The sequence below is a fragment of the Hippichthys cyanospilos genome, chromosome 3, assembly GCF_059441005.1.
Source record: "Hippichthys cyanospilos isolate Australia breed blue-spotted pipefish chromosome 3, RoL_Hcya_1.0, whole genome shotgun sequence".
Taxonomy (NCBI): Eukaryota; Metazoa; Chordata; class Actinopteri; order Syngnathiformes; family Syngnathidae; genus Hippichthys; species Hippichthys cyanospilos.
Window position 1 is genome coordinate 17,844,975 of NC_142371.1, and position 16,975 is coordinate 17,861,949.

The 16,975-nt window shown below is 45.5% G+C and overlaps 1 protein-coding gene across 3 annotated transcripts in view; it reads right to left on the reverse strand.

The window, feature by feature from the left end:
* grik5 (glutamate receptor, ionotropic, kainate 5) overlaps positions 1 to 14,299 on the reverse strand; it is a 136,502-nt gene extending 122,203 nt beyond the window's left edge. For 2 of the 3 annotated variants that reach the window (XM_088409434.1, XM_088409433.1), the window contains exons 1-2: positions 14,032 to 14,299; positions 6,099 to 7,146 (exon numbers count right to left, since the gene is read on the reverse strand). The gene's annotated coding sequence lies outside the window, so the exon portion shown is untranslated. The remainder of the gene's footprint in view (positions 1 to 6,098; positions 7,147 to 14,031) is intronic. The other variant, XM_088409432.1, reaches the window with a different exon arrangement.
* Between the last annotated feature and the right edge of the window lie 2,676 nt (positions 14,300 to 16,975).

Below are 16,975 nucleotides of genomic sequence, written 5' to 3' on the forward strand. Positions count from 1 at the left end.
TTAATGCGTTCTCTTTGATGTAGAGATCAAAGTATTAGAGCAAAGAATTGGACACGCTTGTGTGGTATTTTGACCATTTTTGGGTCATTTTCTTCCACATCATTCTTGCAATATTTTAGCTAAGGGACGGCATATTCTTGGTGGTGAACTTCGAAGTCACCATCTGGGTGAAATTTCAGCTCCCTGCTGCCTTTTTAATGCTTTCTCTTTGATGTAGAGATCAAAGTATTAGAGCAAAGGATTGAACACGCTTGTGTGGTATTTTGACCAGTTTTGGGTCATTTTCTTCCACATCATTCTTGCAATATTTTAGCCAAGGGACGGCATGTTCTTGGTGGTGAACTTCGAAGTCACCATCTGGGTGAAATTTCAGCTCCCTGCTGCCTTTTTAATGCTTTCTCTTTGATGTAGAGATCAAAGTATTAGAGCAAAGGATTGGACACGCTTGTGTGGTATTTTGACCATTTTTGGGTCATTTTCTTCCACATCATTCTTGCAATATTTTAGCTAAGGGACGGCATATTCTTGGTGGTGAACTACGAAGTCACCATCTGGGTGAAATTTCAGCTCCCTGCTGCCTTTTTAATGCTTTCTCTTTGATGTAGAGATCAAAGTATTAGAGCAAAGGATTGAACACGCTTGTGTGGTATTTTGACCAGTTTTGGGTCATTTTCTTCCACATCATTCTTGCAATATTTTAGCCAAGGGACGGCATATTCTTGGTGGTGAACTTCGGTCACCATCTAGGTGAAATTTCAGCTCCCGTGTATCTTCTTTCAATGCTTTCCCTTTGATGTGAAAAGCATTTGAGGGTCATTTTCTTCCACATCATTCTGGCAATATTTTAGCCAAGGGACGGCATATTCTTGGTGGTCAACTTCAAAATCACCATCTGGGTGAAATTTCAGCTCACTAGTATCTTCTTTCAATACTTTCCCTTTGAAAAGCCTTTGATGTAAAGAACACAGAATTGGCGAAAAATACCGCACAAGGGTTAACCTTGGAGGAGGTGTGTGCTATTCTCGTCTATTTTTATGCAAATATCCATCCCCCGGTGGTCAGACGTAGCAGCTGCGACCGCAACAAGCCCCCGGACAGACTTGAGCGGCGGTCAAGCAACACGCCAGGCTACCCAGAATGCCTTTTGCCCGCCTCGCCCCCGAGTGACCCCCCCGCGATCCCGGAGCGGTGACGCGGCCGGGTCAGGACCGGTCTCGGATTGCCGTGACGCAAAACGGGGTTGGCCGTCAAGTGTCGCCGACGCGGCGTTCGGGCGCAAAGCGGCAAAAACCGTCACGCGAGGCGCACGCCACACGCGTGGCTTTTATCTTATTACCGTTCAATCTTAACGAGTCCATTAAGCGGGAGGCCATTAGCGACGTTCTCTTTACGAGCCGGCAAACAGCTGAATTGTCCGTTCAATTCATTGTTTTCTTTTGTTTTTTCATCATCCTGGTCACCAAGACACATACGCTGTACACCCCCCCCCCCCCCCCCCCCCCCCCCCCTTTCCCTCGAGGGACCGAAAGCAAGCAGGAGTGGACAAACAGCTAAGCAAATAGGGCTATATTTTTTGCTCCATTAGGCAATGATGAGGCCGGCTTTAGTGCAAGCTGGTCAAGCACCTGAGGATTGAAGGCGCTCGCTCGCTCCGCTCGTTCTGCTCGGCTCGACGACAGCTCCCGAAAGCCGCCTGACAGAATGCATCATGGGATGCCGGCCATAAAGTGGACGGATGCTGAGAGAAGCTGTCACCGGAGCTCAAAACACTCAAAATACGGTAACGGCCCCGCAAACCTCAAATAACCCCCGAGTCTCCATTCCCGGCCCTCAAAAGCCCAACAAAACCCTGAAACCTTTGCTTTTTCTTTGCCTTTTTTTTTTCTCTGCCGCCACTAATTATAGAAGAAAAAATGGAATGCAAGAAAGTTCACTTAACATCCACAAAAAAATGATAAATGATACGGTCTGTCTTTGCAGTCTGTGACATGATGATGACGCTTAAGACAAAGCCATTAAGTGGTCTCTACTGCCACCTACTGTTTTGGAGTCAAACACAAGTCAACAAAGAATTTTCTGTTTGCTGGCGTAGTTTGTCCGCCGCTGAATGGAATATTACAAAAACCGCAGGAAAATCAATGTCATGAATCCGATTGAAATGCATCTCAAAAATATTAATTACAATGGCGTCGTATGGTCCAAAATTTGGACGATGATTATTTTAGTACACAAAATCTCGCAAGTCCAGCTGCAATCACATAGAAGTGTCAGAATCGTTGCGTTTGGAAATTTTACGTGTTTTATTCATCACCCACTGATTCTTTTATGATATAAAAAATAAAGCCAAGGAATCGCCATCATTTGTAACCCAACGCCACAAGGGTTAAACCGAGCAAAGAAGTTAAATAGTCACCTCTAACGTCACTGATGGATGCATGTTCCAACATACAAGACGGATGCTTTCCATCCATCACTGCATTTGCCACAACAAAAACACAACAGACCAAATATTGGCTTGGTCCAGCTTGAGTTAAAAAAAAAAGATGGCCGACTACTGATGATGGAATGGGCCCATGGTCCTGGTAAATGAATAAAGGACTGGCCAAAACCTAACTATCTAACTAACTAACCATCATTCCCAATTTTGGGGAGTCTGGAACAGATTAATGGCATTCTCATTCATTTCAATGGGGACGGATGATTTGAGATCCAATTGATGTGAGTTAGGAGCGCGGTGTTAAATGACTTGAACTCGTCTCTCAAAGCGGCGTCACGGCGCCACGGTGACGACGCTCGTCTATCTTTAACATCGGGAGGCACAGCTGCTCATTAAGCGCGCAAACAATGCAGAGCCGCAGCCACGCAATGGGGCTTTTGCGAGTGACGAGAAAAGGTGTCGAGGAGAACTCCAAATATTTGATTTGTGTGAATTATGAGGACAACGGGACGTGGAGAAAAAAAAAATCACCATAAAAAGCTTAGCGATGAAGACACAAATCAGAAAGTGACAGTGGCATCTTTGCTTTATGACTAAAGCTTTGCACGGCTTGCAGAAATTGAATCAAGTTGATGGACTTGTAGTCAGACTGTTCGGAGGGGGGGGGGGGGGGGGGGTGACCCCCCCGGTGACCCCCCTTCCCCATATGACAAGAACGTTTGCGCATCATCACTGTTGGGATATTGTGCTTTTTTTTTTCCATAATTTAAAGCTTTTCATCACCATGTCCCGAAGATTTACGTAAGCGTCGCAACACATTTCTTGTCACGTTGAAATCAGCTCATTTGCCAATTACTGTACATTTCATGTCACCTTTAAGTCTTTCAGTGCCACGGACGAGAATTCTCGCCTTGTAAAACAGAGATAAAAACAATAAATGATGTTTTGTTTTTTTTAACTGAAGGTAGCTGACACCCTTGACTAGTGCTTATCTGATCTTAAGCCAGTTGAGCGCTGCAGTGACAACTGTGACCATTGGATGGCGGTGTTTTCACATTTATTACGAATAAGTGAGGAATGGAAATCAACCTTTCATACGATAGCGCCCATCTTTACTTCGACATAGCCCACGATATTCAGTCGGCCTTGAAAGATAGAAAATGCTAAATTTAAAAAGTCAACCACGCCCCCCCCCCATTCTTGTCGCTATCATTTTTTTCCCTTCCATTTTAGCAAGCTAATCTCGGGCTCAGCAGGCAGGCTGGGAGGCGAGCGCCGACGCCTTGGCGGGGCTCGCGGCGGGGTGCGAGCCCCCGTGTTAGCGCCGACGCCTTCCGCGCGCTTTATTTCTCAGGACCCGGGGGCGGATCGTTCCGCTCGCGACGTGCCCGAGGAGCATTCATCAAATCCTGTCCCATTCCGCTTTTTACTAGACAGCAAGGTCAAAGCGTTGGTGAAACCTACTCGGCTGCAAGATGGATGCACTGGCGTTACAGCGAAAAAAATGTGGAGCGCCATACGCCAAGGCAGTGCTTCTCAAATAAGCTTACGCCATATAAAACTAGTCTGCCGCCACCTAGTAGCCAGCAGTGGCATTACACCCAACGTTAAGAATCAATAAACTGTACCTAATGAAATAAATCTTACACAATGTAAAAGTCTTGTGCAACCATCTAGAACCCAGCAGTGGAATTACTCCCAAAATAAAGTGAACCCGAAGCAAAATCGTCACAAATGCACGCATCCATTACGAATCGGTACCAAGTAAATCTTACACAATGTAAAATGAGTGTGCTGCCATCTAGTGGCCGGTAGTAGAATTACACCCACCATTACAAATAATTTAACGGCAGTAAAAATAAATCTCACCCGGTTCAAAACTAGTATGCTGCCATCTGGTGACCAACTGTGGAATTGCACCCACTATAAAGCGGCCCCACAACAAAAACCGTTACAAACCGTACCCACAAAAAAAACATCTGCGACCACTGTGCTTCAACACAGAGCCAATTGTTATGACTCCAATCATGTCTTTGACGCCGCTCCTTCCGATCCCTCCATTTTCTTTTCATCCCCGGCAAAACGCGAGCTGTCGGGGGTAACAGCGCGTTATCAAACGCGCAGCTGGCGTAATCGTATTATTTGGTAATCTCGCTTGTGAACGGCTGACCGGTAGCGCCGACAAAGCTAAAGCCATCGCGCTGATCCCGTGAATGGAAGGTCTTTTGCCGCTCTAGGGCCCCTCCAATACAGTAGGCAACACACACAGCCCCCCCAACCTTTCCGTCGCCGTGACGCTCGGAGCTGGAAGCCGGCGTAATGGTGTTATTTGCAGCTCATTGGTCTGTTTGACGGGACTATCTTGATTGAGCGTCTCCCGGGTACGGCGGGGGAAAAGGGGGGGGGGGGGCTACGTGACTGTATAAAGATGTGCATGTGTCCCAGGAGATAGATAGGTCGCCGTTAAGTTACATGGGATGCAAACGGAGATGGAAGCGACGGAGGCGCTAAAGTACGAGTCGGCAAAAATCGTCAGGCCTTCTCATTAGCTGGTTTATCCTCTATCCTCCGTGACAGAAAAGGAAAAAAGCTCAGAGAAGCGAAAGGGGGGTTGGGGGAGGGGGGGGGGGGGGGGGGATATGCCACTAATTAGTCTGTATTAACCTCAGGACTAATATGAAGGCTAAAGGCTAATTTGAGATCCCGATAAGCTGAAAGGAAACAGATGGTCGAAACGTTGCGGTTTTTATACGGTGGGGCCTCTGGATTTTTTTATTGCCTTTTTTTTTAAGTGATGATCAAGTTTATTTATGCAACGGGAGGAAAAAAAATGTCTGAAAACACAACAGCGAGAATCGCGCTTTGCTACGTTAAGGACAGTTTTTCAAGTGGCTATACTGTGCTATGAAAACACGGGAAGAACCGATACCGGCATAATCGGGTCCATACCATTTCGCTGGTCTGGCGTACTGAAGTTCCCTGGTAATCAAGTATGAAAGTCATTACTTTAGATAATAAGGTACTATAGTAACTTTAGGTATTTAGTACCAGCCATTTTACATATATTTCATAACTATATGTTACGACAATTTCTCAACCATTTATTCAATGATAGCCCCTGTAAAAAAAAAAAACACCCACACAGATGCCAACATTTGCTGTCCTATGATTGGTTGATCAGAGCTAAACTTGAATTTTCCAGAGCTGGGTGCTGAGAACATCTTTAATAAAAAAAAAAAAATAAATATATATATATATATATATATATATATATATATATATATATATATATATATATATATATATATATATGTATGAATACAGACCTTCCAATTAATTTGCTCTTAATTCGAAAAGGAAAACCCGACAAAGCATTTCAAAGCCTTGAATCAGATGTGATTACAATTTCATGTACCCCAATTTGAGAGCCTCTGTTTTAGAGTAGCAAATACAAAGCTGGAGAGGCTTCCCAGGGGGGGGGGGGGGGGGTGTCCATCTTGCTCGCGAAGGCCCTGATGTCATATGCACATAAATATTCTACACAAACCGTGGAAAAAGAGCAGGAAAGCACCCCCCCCCCCTTGAAAAAAAAAAAAAAACCACACCCAAAAAACAAAACACACAAGCTGAAAAAAAACGGAAGAGGAAGGCTGTTACTTACAGAAGGAATGAAGACGGTAATCAGAAGCGCTGCGGCAGGAGAAGAACTGGCAGCCAGATCTGAGACCTGCGGGCTTTGGAGCGCTTCAGCCAAGGGGGTCGGCCTTGGGGGAGCCACGGGCCTGCATGGTGTGTCGCTTATTAGCTGCTTGGGCGGGTAGGGGGAAGTGTTGGGGGTGGGGTGGGGTGGGGGGGGGGGTTGCTTGGGACACACTGAAGGAATCCGCAGCCGATAAAATATAATCCGGTTTGGATCGATTCTCGCGGCGTCTTCGTCTTCACTCAAAGAACTCTTGGAAGTGTGTTTGTGTGTGCGCGTGTGGGGGGGGGATAAAAGAGTAAACGGAGAGCAGACGACGAGGAGGGCCCAGCACACCTGCTCTCCTTCCTGCCTTGCACCTGTTCTATTAGCCGCAGAAGCAAACGAGGCCCCGTGGCCTCGCCCCTCCCTCCCTCACTCGCCGTCCCCCTTTTTTCCCTTCCCCCTTCCTCCCCCGCGTTCGCCTCTCCAAAGCGGCAGGTCGCACGGCCCCCCGAGTCAAAATCTGCAATAAAATGTGACTTTTAACAAAGCCGGTTAAGTGGGCTCGGCTCTCTTTTTCTACCTGCTCGTTATCTACCGCGGACAGTCGACTCCATCAGGTTGGGGAAAAAAAAGAAAAAAAAGAATTGCCCTCTGCTTTATCTTGCTGAAAAGAAAAACGCAGAAGGGAGAGCGGGATGAAATTGTTCCTCATAAAAATGAGCTCTCCTTCTGCCTTGACGCGCAGAAGTCGCAAAGTCTTCTCGGGAAGGGGGGGGGGGGGGGCGGGAGGGGGTTCGGACTTTCAATTACCGCCCGTGGAAACTTTGCAATCTCAACAGGATATCCGGGGGATGGTTCCGGACATGTCCGAAGGCTTGGACGCCCGGCCGGGGCATGGCCGCGGCCGATTGGCTCGCCGATGATCCGCCGCGAGCCCAATTATCCGCTCAGCGGGTCGACGGACTCCTCCGATGACGCCGGGACCGCTTCAGGGAGCCGGGCTGCTCCGCGAACACCTTCGCATCTACAGACGGACACATGGAGGACATTGGAAAAGATTAGAGCGTTGACACTAACTCATTCAGTGCCAATGACGGATATATACGTCCCCAAAAAAGGCAACGCCCACTGCCATGGAAGAGTTTATCCGTCAAACAGTTTTTGGGACGGCCAACGGGCAAAACGAGGTACAAGCCTTTCCTCTAGCTTCAAAAATGATTAATTAAATAAAACCTAAGAATGCATGATGTCATAGATTGCCAAAAACTGGTGGGACACGCAAAAAAAAGAGAACGGGTTTATGCACTAAAACATTTGGACGCTCTCTTAGGGCTAAGTGAGATTTTTCCAAATGTTAGTAGAAACTCGCATGGCTATTCGATACAAGTCTGTCCTCTGACTTTCTCAAGGTTGTGCTTAACTGAGTCAATCCCAAAGACGTATTTTGATGTTTTTGTTTTTTTAAGAGTCGAGACATTCTAATACAGTTATAAAAATTGTTGATCGATCGATCGATAGATACTATAGTTAGCTAGCTAGCAAGTTAGAGAGAAATTAGATAGTACTATAGATGCTATAGCTAGCAAGATAGAGATAAGATTAGTAATACTATAGGTGCTATAGATAGCTAGCTAGCTAGCTAGTTAGAGAGAGCTATGATAAATAGTACTATACTGTAGATGCTATAGCTAGCAAATTAGAGATTATATAGTACTGTAGATGCTATAGCTAGCTCGATAGCAAGTTAGAAATAAGATGAATAGTGCTAAAGATGCTATAGCTAGCTAGCAAGTTGGAGAGAAGATAGATATATGAAATATAGAGAGAGATAGATAAAGGGAGAAATAGGGAAGAAATAGGGAGATGTTTTTTTTTTTTTGTCGTTACACCTGCAAGAGTACAAGGCAACAAAATTCATTAAAACAGACTTGAAACGTCGAAGAGACACACAAAAACAAGTGGAATATAACAGCAAAGACTGTTAGCGCTCAGCCTTTGCACAGCGCTCCGAGATCTTAGATAAGAAGGTTAAAAAAAAAAGAAAAAATAGACGGCTACTCGATCCATTAAGTGCTAAAGTAATCAATTACATCAGTTAATGCAGTACTAATCGGACATGGATAGTGCAACACTTTTCCAACTGAATATCAACGCTGATTTTTCTACGACAAATGCAAGCACAAGATCCTATAAAATATACCGGCGGCCTAGTCAAGTTTCCATTTTTGCCTCGCTAGTGTATTTCTTTTTCCAACTGCGTGCTTGTGTCCACCTCGCTCGCCACGGAGGATGGATTGACAAGTGTATGGAAGGTTAGCAGTGTGACATTTTGTGTCACTCTGCGTTATCATGAGTGCCAGTCGGCTGCGCCCTTGTCACCCTAACCCGTTTTTCCTCCCCGTCCCTCGCGTCGCCGCTCGTTTAAATCCTTTCGCTTGCCCGACACCGCTCGCGCCTTTTAACGCTTCCGACTTGATTTGATACCTTCGCGCCCGATAATTACGCTTCTTGTTTTTTTTTAATTCGCGGCCGGGCGGTTGCCAGGCGTCCTCCGATGCAAAGAAAAAGAAATGTTTATTTTTTGCTCCAAGTAAAAAGAACAAAATGTCAGATTGGTATGGTGGAGTGTGAAAAGAATTTGCAAAATTGTCAAAGTTGAAGTCAACTTGAAAATTTGGTATTTTAGCCAGAAACTTTATATCATAATTAGTATTTCAGAGGCCACATGAAATGATGTGGCCGGCCGTATCCGGCCCCCGGGCCTTGGATTTGACATCTATACTCCAAAAGTAAAGCTTGACTCTCAAAAAAAGGTCTAAAATTTTGGGGTCCACCATGTTCCTCACACAAAAACAGTGAAAACATGATTTGGTCCCCACTTTGTCTAAAACCAAGTGCAGACACACACAAACACACATTACACACACACACACTTGCATGTTTGTATATCATACTTGTGGGGACATTCATGGACAATGATTAAAATAGCTATAATATTGTAAAAAATATTTATGAATATTCATAAAGAGCAGAGCCAATCCCACAAATCTCCAAAAAAAAGCAACATATAAAAATAAAAAACACCTACAGGTTAACGACCGTGCAGTATTTTCTCCCATCCTTTTATCCTTACATCAAAAACATTTCACATCAAAAGGAGGGCATTGAAAGAAGACGCAAGGGGGCTGAAATTTCACCCAGATGGCAAAAGTTCAACACGGGACATGGCTAAAATACCACCAGAATGATGTGGAACAATTTGTCCCAAAAATGGACATAACACTGGGGCTAATCAAGAAACATGTCAGAAATTTTACAACGCATCAACAAAATTGCGTACAAATTTTGCGTACAAAGGAAGGCGGCGGGGGATGGGGGGTACAAAACCCAAATTGTGACGACAGCGGCTTTTTCTTCGTCCAGTCACCTCATAATGACCTCAATTACGCCCGTTTGAAAAACGATTTCTGGCTTGAAACGGTGACTTTGATGTTTGTTTCAAAAGTGCCACGCAGCAGGTGACACTTTTGACAGGCGCTATTTTCTACGCGGGTATGAATGCCCTCTAAGTACCGCCATTAATTCCATTTACTTGATGTTTTTTTTCTTTTTTTTTTTTTAATGCCGTTAATTTGTGTTGTCACAAATCAGGTAGGTCTTTTATAAGGTGCCAAGGCTTATTGTCACAGAGGGAAGCCGACAGGTATGAAAGTCGATGGCAGATGGTGAGCTTAGACAGACTTGGCTGACGATGATACCTTTTTTTTTTTTTTTTTATTCAGAGGAGCGTCGAAAGCTAAAGTCGTCAGATGTCAAATTTGCGTCGCCCGGGCCCTTGTTACCATGCAACAGTTTGCACTTGTTGAATGTCTACCAAGAGATCCCGAGGCTGTGCTTATCGCAGCGTCCGCTCGGGCCCGTTTGGGAGAAGAATAGTGGAAGTCCATTCAGTATGCGCGGAGATCGATAGCGCAATGTGGACATAGATGACCTTGCGCTCCGGCCAGATTCTCATAGGAACAATTGAAATAAAATGACCATCGAGGATGTGTGTGCTTTAACCGTCCTACTTGAAGCCAATTGACACACGATGAACTTCATGAGTTCATCGGAAAAAAATCGGACAAAAACACCAGGAAATCAGAGGTGGGAAACTTACATTTTTTTTCAAGCCATGCATTTTTTTATTTTATTTTTTTTACGGGTCCGTATTTCGTCAGGCGCTGGTCTACTTCTGTCTGCGCTCATACTGAAACTTTCTTTGACATTTACACTGCACAGTAATATAAGTGTATCACGAAAACAAAACTAGCTCAGGGGGTTTAACCTAAGCCATAATACACCATCATGTTTAATACAGGGCAGGAGAATGCAATTTGCAATCATGTCCATTGGATGGCAATATCATGTTTTATACACATGATGGATGTCGGTTCTCATTTATAGCTGCCTGCCCTATGGAAGACGGTTTCATTAACGTCAGTCTAAATTTGCGCTTGTCACATACACTACAAGTGAAACAAAGCATTGCTGAGGTTGAATTTACTATTTAGAAAAAGTCTAATTAGGCAATTAGAAAAAAACTTCTATCTTGCTTTTCTTGGCCAAGAGCCAATCAGAGAAAAAAATGAAAATTTGTCTGCATTCATTGGTTACTTGAATGCATCCCAGGATGCTCTAATCAGCAAGAAAGCTGAAAGCTGTGTTGTAGCAGTGAAGGACAAGTCGCAAATCCAGTTTTGTTTTGTTGACATTCTCTTTAGCTCGATCCAGTGGATGCGTAACGCTACCGCAGCCACTACTGTAGCTTCTATTCTATGCGCCTTATAGTGCAGTTTGCCCTACATATTAAAAATGGGTATTTCGCCGACGGTGCGCCTTATAATCCGATGCACCTTAGACTGCGGAAAATACGGTATTATAATTGATATTTTAAGTGCAAAATAAAACACTTTCAAAGTGATTACAGTCGGCTTACAACTTCCACAAAGTTCTTAAAACCTCGGCCTCAAAATAAGGCAAAGTTACTTACTTTGTCTGTGGCATTTGAACAGCGGATTTAACTCTTAAATGTCATCTTTAAGGATAATTAAAGCCCTCGTGCTTGAGAAAATCACTGTTACGAGCGCCCTGTTGCAAAAGAGTTCCACTTACGTCTGTGTCTGCGCGCCTGGTTTTTATCGCCACTATTAACATGTAATCCCGTCGCGGGTGCGAAAACACGGAGGTGGCCGTGATTTGGCATGCGGAAGCTGAGCGAAAAGTCAGACGAGCGTGTGCGTTTCTATGTTTGAGTGTGTGTCGCAGCTGTCAAGCCTGAGGCGAATAGATGCGTTGATCTAGCAATCCCGCACGCCGGGGTTGAAAACACACCTCTGCCCTTCCTCGCATTGTCTCGCACAGACGCCAGAAAGACAATCGCCATGATTGGCACGCACTCAGAAATAGCGCTCACGACGCAGTCGGTGACTGGCGACGTCAACGTCAATGCAAATCCAGAGAGAGAATGGCACTCGAGGAGATGGAGGACGGGGTAAGGAGGCTAAGAGGAGGACGCCGAGGAGAAGGCAAAAGGCTGCTGAGAGCCAAAGCGGAAAACGGGAGAACGGGCGGGGAGCTCACAACAGTTCAATTGAGGCATTTCAAGCCCGTCCAATCAAACGGAAAAACAAACCCGGCTTCCATCTTGGCAGCGCGGGCGCCGGGTGAGTTTGAACGGGCGAAATGAGGAGGGATGACCCCTGCTCGCATAAACAAACGAGTGAAGAAGACATGAGAGTGGATGCAAATGAAATGAAGAGGAGCGACGAGAAGATTGTACAGAAGACACAAGGAAGAACATACGGGAGATATGCATGGATGCGTAAGGAGAGACCAGGAGAAGGACACGAAAAGACGGCGTTAGAGGGAGCGGACAGAACACGATGATGGATTAATAAGAAGAGAAGGGAGGGCGGATGCATCGGGAGATGATATGGCTGCACCAGGAAAGGCAGAAAGGGGTAAAAATGGAAGAGAGTAGATGGAAATTTGAACTAAACATGAGGAGGGACAAGCAGACGGATGCACCAAGAGTGGAGGTGAGGGTGGATACACCAGGAAAAGAAATGGTGATGGATATGTCAGGAAAGGACGTGAGGACGGCTACATCATGAGTGGACTGGGGTTGCTGCACCATAAAATAATATGTGGAGAGACACATCAGGACGGGACACGTGGGTGCTACCTTTTGAGTGGACTAAAAATGGGTATGCGCGCATGCATTAAGACACGACATGAGGGTGGACATACCCGGAAAAGATATGAAGATGGGCATATCACAAAAGGGCATGAGGGTGGCGAAATCATGACAGGATAACAGGATAGAAAAATCAACACGACGTGGATTGGAAACAACAGGAAAAGACACTAGAACGGCTCCATGATGAGGCTGAGGGTAAATTGAGGGTACATCAGAACTGGAAATGGTAAATTGAGTGCACTTATGGAAGATGGAAAGCACACACGGGATGCATCAAAAAAAGCACAGAATGGCTGCATCAGGAGTGGATTGAGGGGACAAGAAAGGACAAGAGGATGAACATCAGGAGGCCATGAGCGTGTAGGCTACATTATGAAAGGACGTTATGACAGCTACATCAGGACAAGGCTCAAGGGCGGCCACATCATGAAAGGCGATAAGGATGGATGCATCAGGAGTAGCCTGAGGGTGACTACATCACAAAAGGTCAAGAGGATGGCTGCATCAGGTGGAGAGTGAAGGTGACTATGCCTGGGAAGGACAAGAGGATGGACATGGATGGACCATATTAGGATAGCTACAGCCAGGACAAGCCATGTGGGTGGCTACACCATGAAAGGACATGAGGGTGGCTGCATCAGAAATGGAATGAAGGTGACTATGTTAGAAAAGGTCAAGAGGATGGACATCAGGAGGCCACAAGGTGCGGGCTACATCATGAAAGGATATCAGGATAGCCAGAGGACAAGGCATGAGGGTGGCTACATCATGAAAGGACATGAGGCTGGATACATCAGGAGTGGACTGAGGGTGACTGCAACAGGAAAGGACACGAGGCTGGTCATCAGGAGGACCTGAGGGTGACAGCATCAGGAAAGGACACAGGAATGGACATCAATAGGCCCTGAGGGTGGCCACATCAGGAAAGGACACAAGGATGGACATCAGGATGTCATGAGAGTGGCTACATTATGAAATTATATTAGGATAGATACACCAGTACGAGGCATGTGGGTGGCTACATCATGAAAGGACTCGAGGATGGATGCATCAGGAGAACACTACATGTATGCTGGACAAGAACGAATACAGATGATGAGCCCAGACCGAACAGAGGACATTAGCATGAACGGACAGAACATCATGGCGAAGATGCACCAAAAGAAAAACCCAGGATGGCTGCATCGGGAAAGGACATAAAGATGGAAGGACGTGAGGATGACAAGACGAGACTAAAACAGGTGGTGGTGAGGGAGGGGGGGGGGGGGCAGAAGCAGAGACACCGGTTGACGCTCAGGAAAAGAAAAAAAAAATCGCTGGACAGAAGAGAGCAGCAGACTGAAGAGGAGGATAAGGAAGGAGAAGAAGGAGTAGGGGGTGCAGACACTCACCCATCGAAGGGGGAGGACAAGGTGGGGGTAAGGAGGATTGATGGGGGGGGGGGGGGGTCTCAGAGCCTCGCACAATCCCCGCTCTGTGATCCCATCCCGGGGAAAGGCGCAGTGAGCTCGCCGCGCTCCCGTCTCCTGAATAGCAATGCGGCCACCACGCACCGCACGCACGCACGCACCGCACGCACGCACGCGCCCCTCAAGTCCGCCGGCTACGTGAACCACTACAACCCCCGCCAAAAGAAAAACCCACAGACATCCACGGTTGCGCACTCACAAGGTTCTGCTTTCCCGGCTGAGCGGCGCGCGCCTCACTGCGGTGCACCCCCCTCTCGCGCTCCTTCACCGGGGGATGCGGACGCCCGCCCGCCCGCTCACTCGGCGCCGTACGTCCATGTGTTGCTCCGTCCGGACCCGCCTGCGTACATCCAGCCGGGCTTGCGCGCGCTCGACTCCGATCGGGCTGCGTGCGCTCGCTCTCCCCTCGGCTCAGTGGTGCGCCCCCTTCCTCCCTCTCTCGCTCTTCCTCGCCAATCTAATCATCTCGCTCTCTTTCTGCACTCTACCCCCGCCCGCTCCCACCCACCCCCCCCTCTCGAAGGTGGTTTTCCTCTAAGATGAACATCAACTGCCCCCACAGTCTCTTCGTCTCTGTCAGTCGGGGCGTCAGCCTTTGAAATAGGAGGAAAGGCAACGCACCGGAAAAAAAAAATGCTCACGAGGAAGTGGGAAAACACACACCGGCGGAGGACGTGTGAGACACACACACACAACACAAACACACAAAAACGGAGGGGTTAATCAATTGTAGTCTCCGTTAACATAATGCATGTCTTAGCCTCTTATTCTAAACTTAAGCATCGCAGCAGATTGCCCTGTGGCTAACCTCAATCAAACCCGGACGCTAAAAGCACTTTTTGACCCTCAAAAAACAGTCTCGACAAAATGGTCCCCATATGTACAAGAGGTCCCCACGAAGACAGTAACGTGCAGAATTTGGTCCCCACCATGCAGCAAAAACCAGGGGCGCGCACACACACGTGGAGACGCTAACGTAGTGCCCATTGAGATAATGCATTTCCTATCCCTTTACCCTAAACTTAGAGGCCGATTGCCTACACTACGTCAACCTAAACCCAATTCAATCCTGTACTCTAAAAGCGAGTCTTGACCCTGAAAAAGAGGTCTTAACTTGTGGGGTCCTCCAAAACTGTCCCCACAAGAGGTCCGTACAAAGCAAAACCAGGGATTTGGTCCCCATAGTGCAGCAAAAAACAAATGCATCCATACACACACTCGCACACACCACCTTCAAAAAGAGGTCTCAATTTCTACAGTCTTTCAAAACGGTCCCCACAAGCGCAAAGCAAAACCAGGGAATTGGTCCCCACAAGGTAGCAAAAACTGAAATTTCACGCAGCTATCAATTTGTTATCACACCTGTGATAGCCCAGCGCATTTTTTTTCAGCCAATTACCACCTAACCAGCTTACTTACTTTCCTTAACTAACCTGCTCATTCGTGTCCACTTTAGAGGACATTTGTTTTTGGCCTCCATCTTTGCGCTCATCGTATCAACCTTACTAAGTCCGAATGCACTCAGCAGAGGACATTCTGTCCTTTCCGACATATGTTTTGGCAGGATACAATTAATTTAGCTTTCTAACTGAGACAAAATGTCCACGGGAGTGGACACTAATGACAATTCCCGTACATCGGCAGTTCCGAGTAAGAAATCGCAACGATAGTTGATCATTACTATGAAATCCGGAGATGAAAAATGAGTGTTGTTTTGCAAATGCGCCACTTAATTCTGCGAGGGCAAATGAAGGAGTAATGTACACTATTAACTGTCTTTTAATTAAGCTGTACATTAATTCAGCATCCCTTTGAGGAGGTTCATCGCTGTGTGTCTTTTGCGCATTTTTTTTTTAATTTCTTACTCTGATTAATAGTGAAAAATTGCGGTGATGTTCTTTTCCATGCCAATAGAGGGCAGTAAAGAGAACGAAAATGAGTATGTTTAGGCAGGGGCTTCATTTACTGGATTTTGTGTGTGTGTGTCCGTATGTGTGTGTGTTGGGGGATTCCACGTGATCAGGTTGTAAAAACCGCATCATAATCATGGTTAAAATAAAGTAAATAAAAGGGAACAGTCACAGTTGCTACTCAGTAACTGAAAATGATTTCAAGCACTCTAAAATTATTATAATTTAGTCTTGACTTTCTACACGTGTACCCAAACAAAAATGATGCCAGCTGTCAATACTTGCGTCAATTTTTCCCTTCAAGAGTGTCCAAATAACATTTAACATGTAGAATATCGCTCTTAAAGGGACAGTGTGTAAGATACAAAGCGTTTTTTTATTAAAAAGGAATAAATGATTATGAATTTTAAAAACATGCAAATAAATGTGTTCTTAATGACCGGTAGTATGTTTTAAATATAATCATAGGTCTAGTTATCATAAATTTTGAAACATGGAGGGGTGGCACTTCTCCGGAGGAGGCCATGTTTGTTATAGCTACGGACAATGGTAAATACAGCATCTGCAGCACCTCCTGCAGTCAGTGTTGAAAAGAGCTCTAAATCTTACACACTGTCCCTTTAAGTCAGCAAATTTGGTCCCAGAGAGCTACATTTCATGCAAAATTTCACATTTAAATGAATACAATTTCAGAGCTTTATGTGTGTCATTATGTCACATTCAATAGAAAAAGTTCCCACCGGAGCACTGGTGTCCAAACTATGGCCCAGGGGCAATTTGCGGCACACCATCCACACTTTTGCGGCCCGGGGAATATGGAAGAAAAAACATAACATTTTGACATGGCCCACAATGCTGTTTAAAATGTAATTTAAAAGTTTGATGGTAGACATGGTTGCACGTTTAAAACAAAAATCTAACTTACATCACCTTTAAAGGGACAGTGTGTAAAACCGTTTTTCGTTACTGAGAGAATTTTAGTTATTTAATTATTCCTTTTTAATGAAAAACTGTCTAAATCTTACACACTGTCCCTTGAAGAGAAAGCATTTTTTTAAAAATAACTAATTTAGACAATATGCAATTGTTCTCTATGGATTTTTATCATTTTCAATAAAAGAATGGGAGGAAAAATATACATGGCCCTTATGTCTTTTTAGTTTTCGCTATTCGGCCCTCCAGGAAAAACTTTCGACACCCTGAAGTAGAGTAACCAAATCTGCTTCCGGAGAG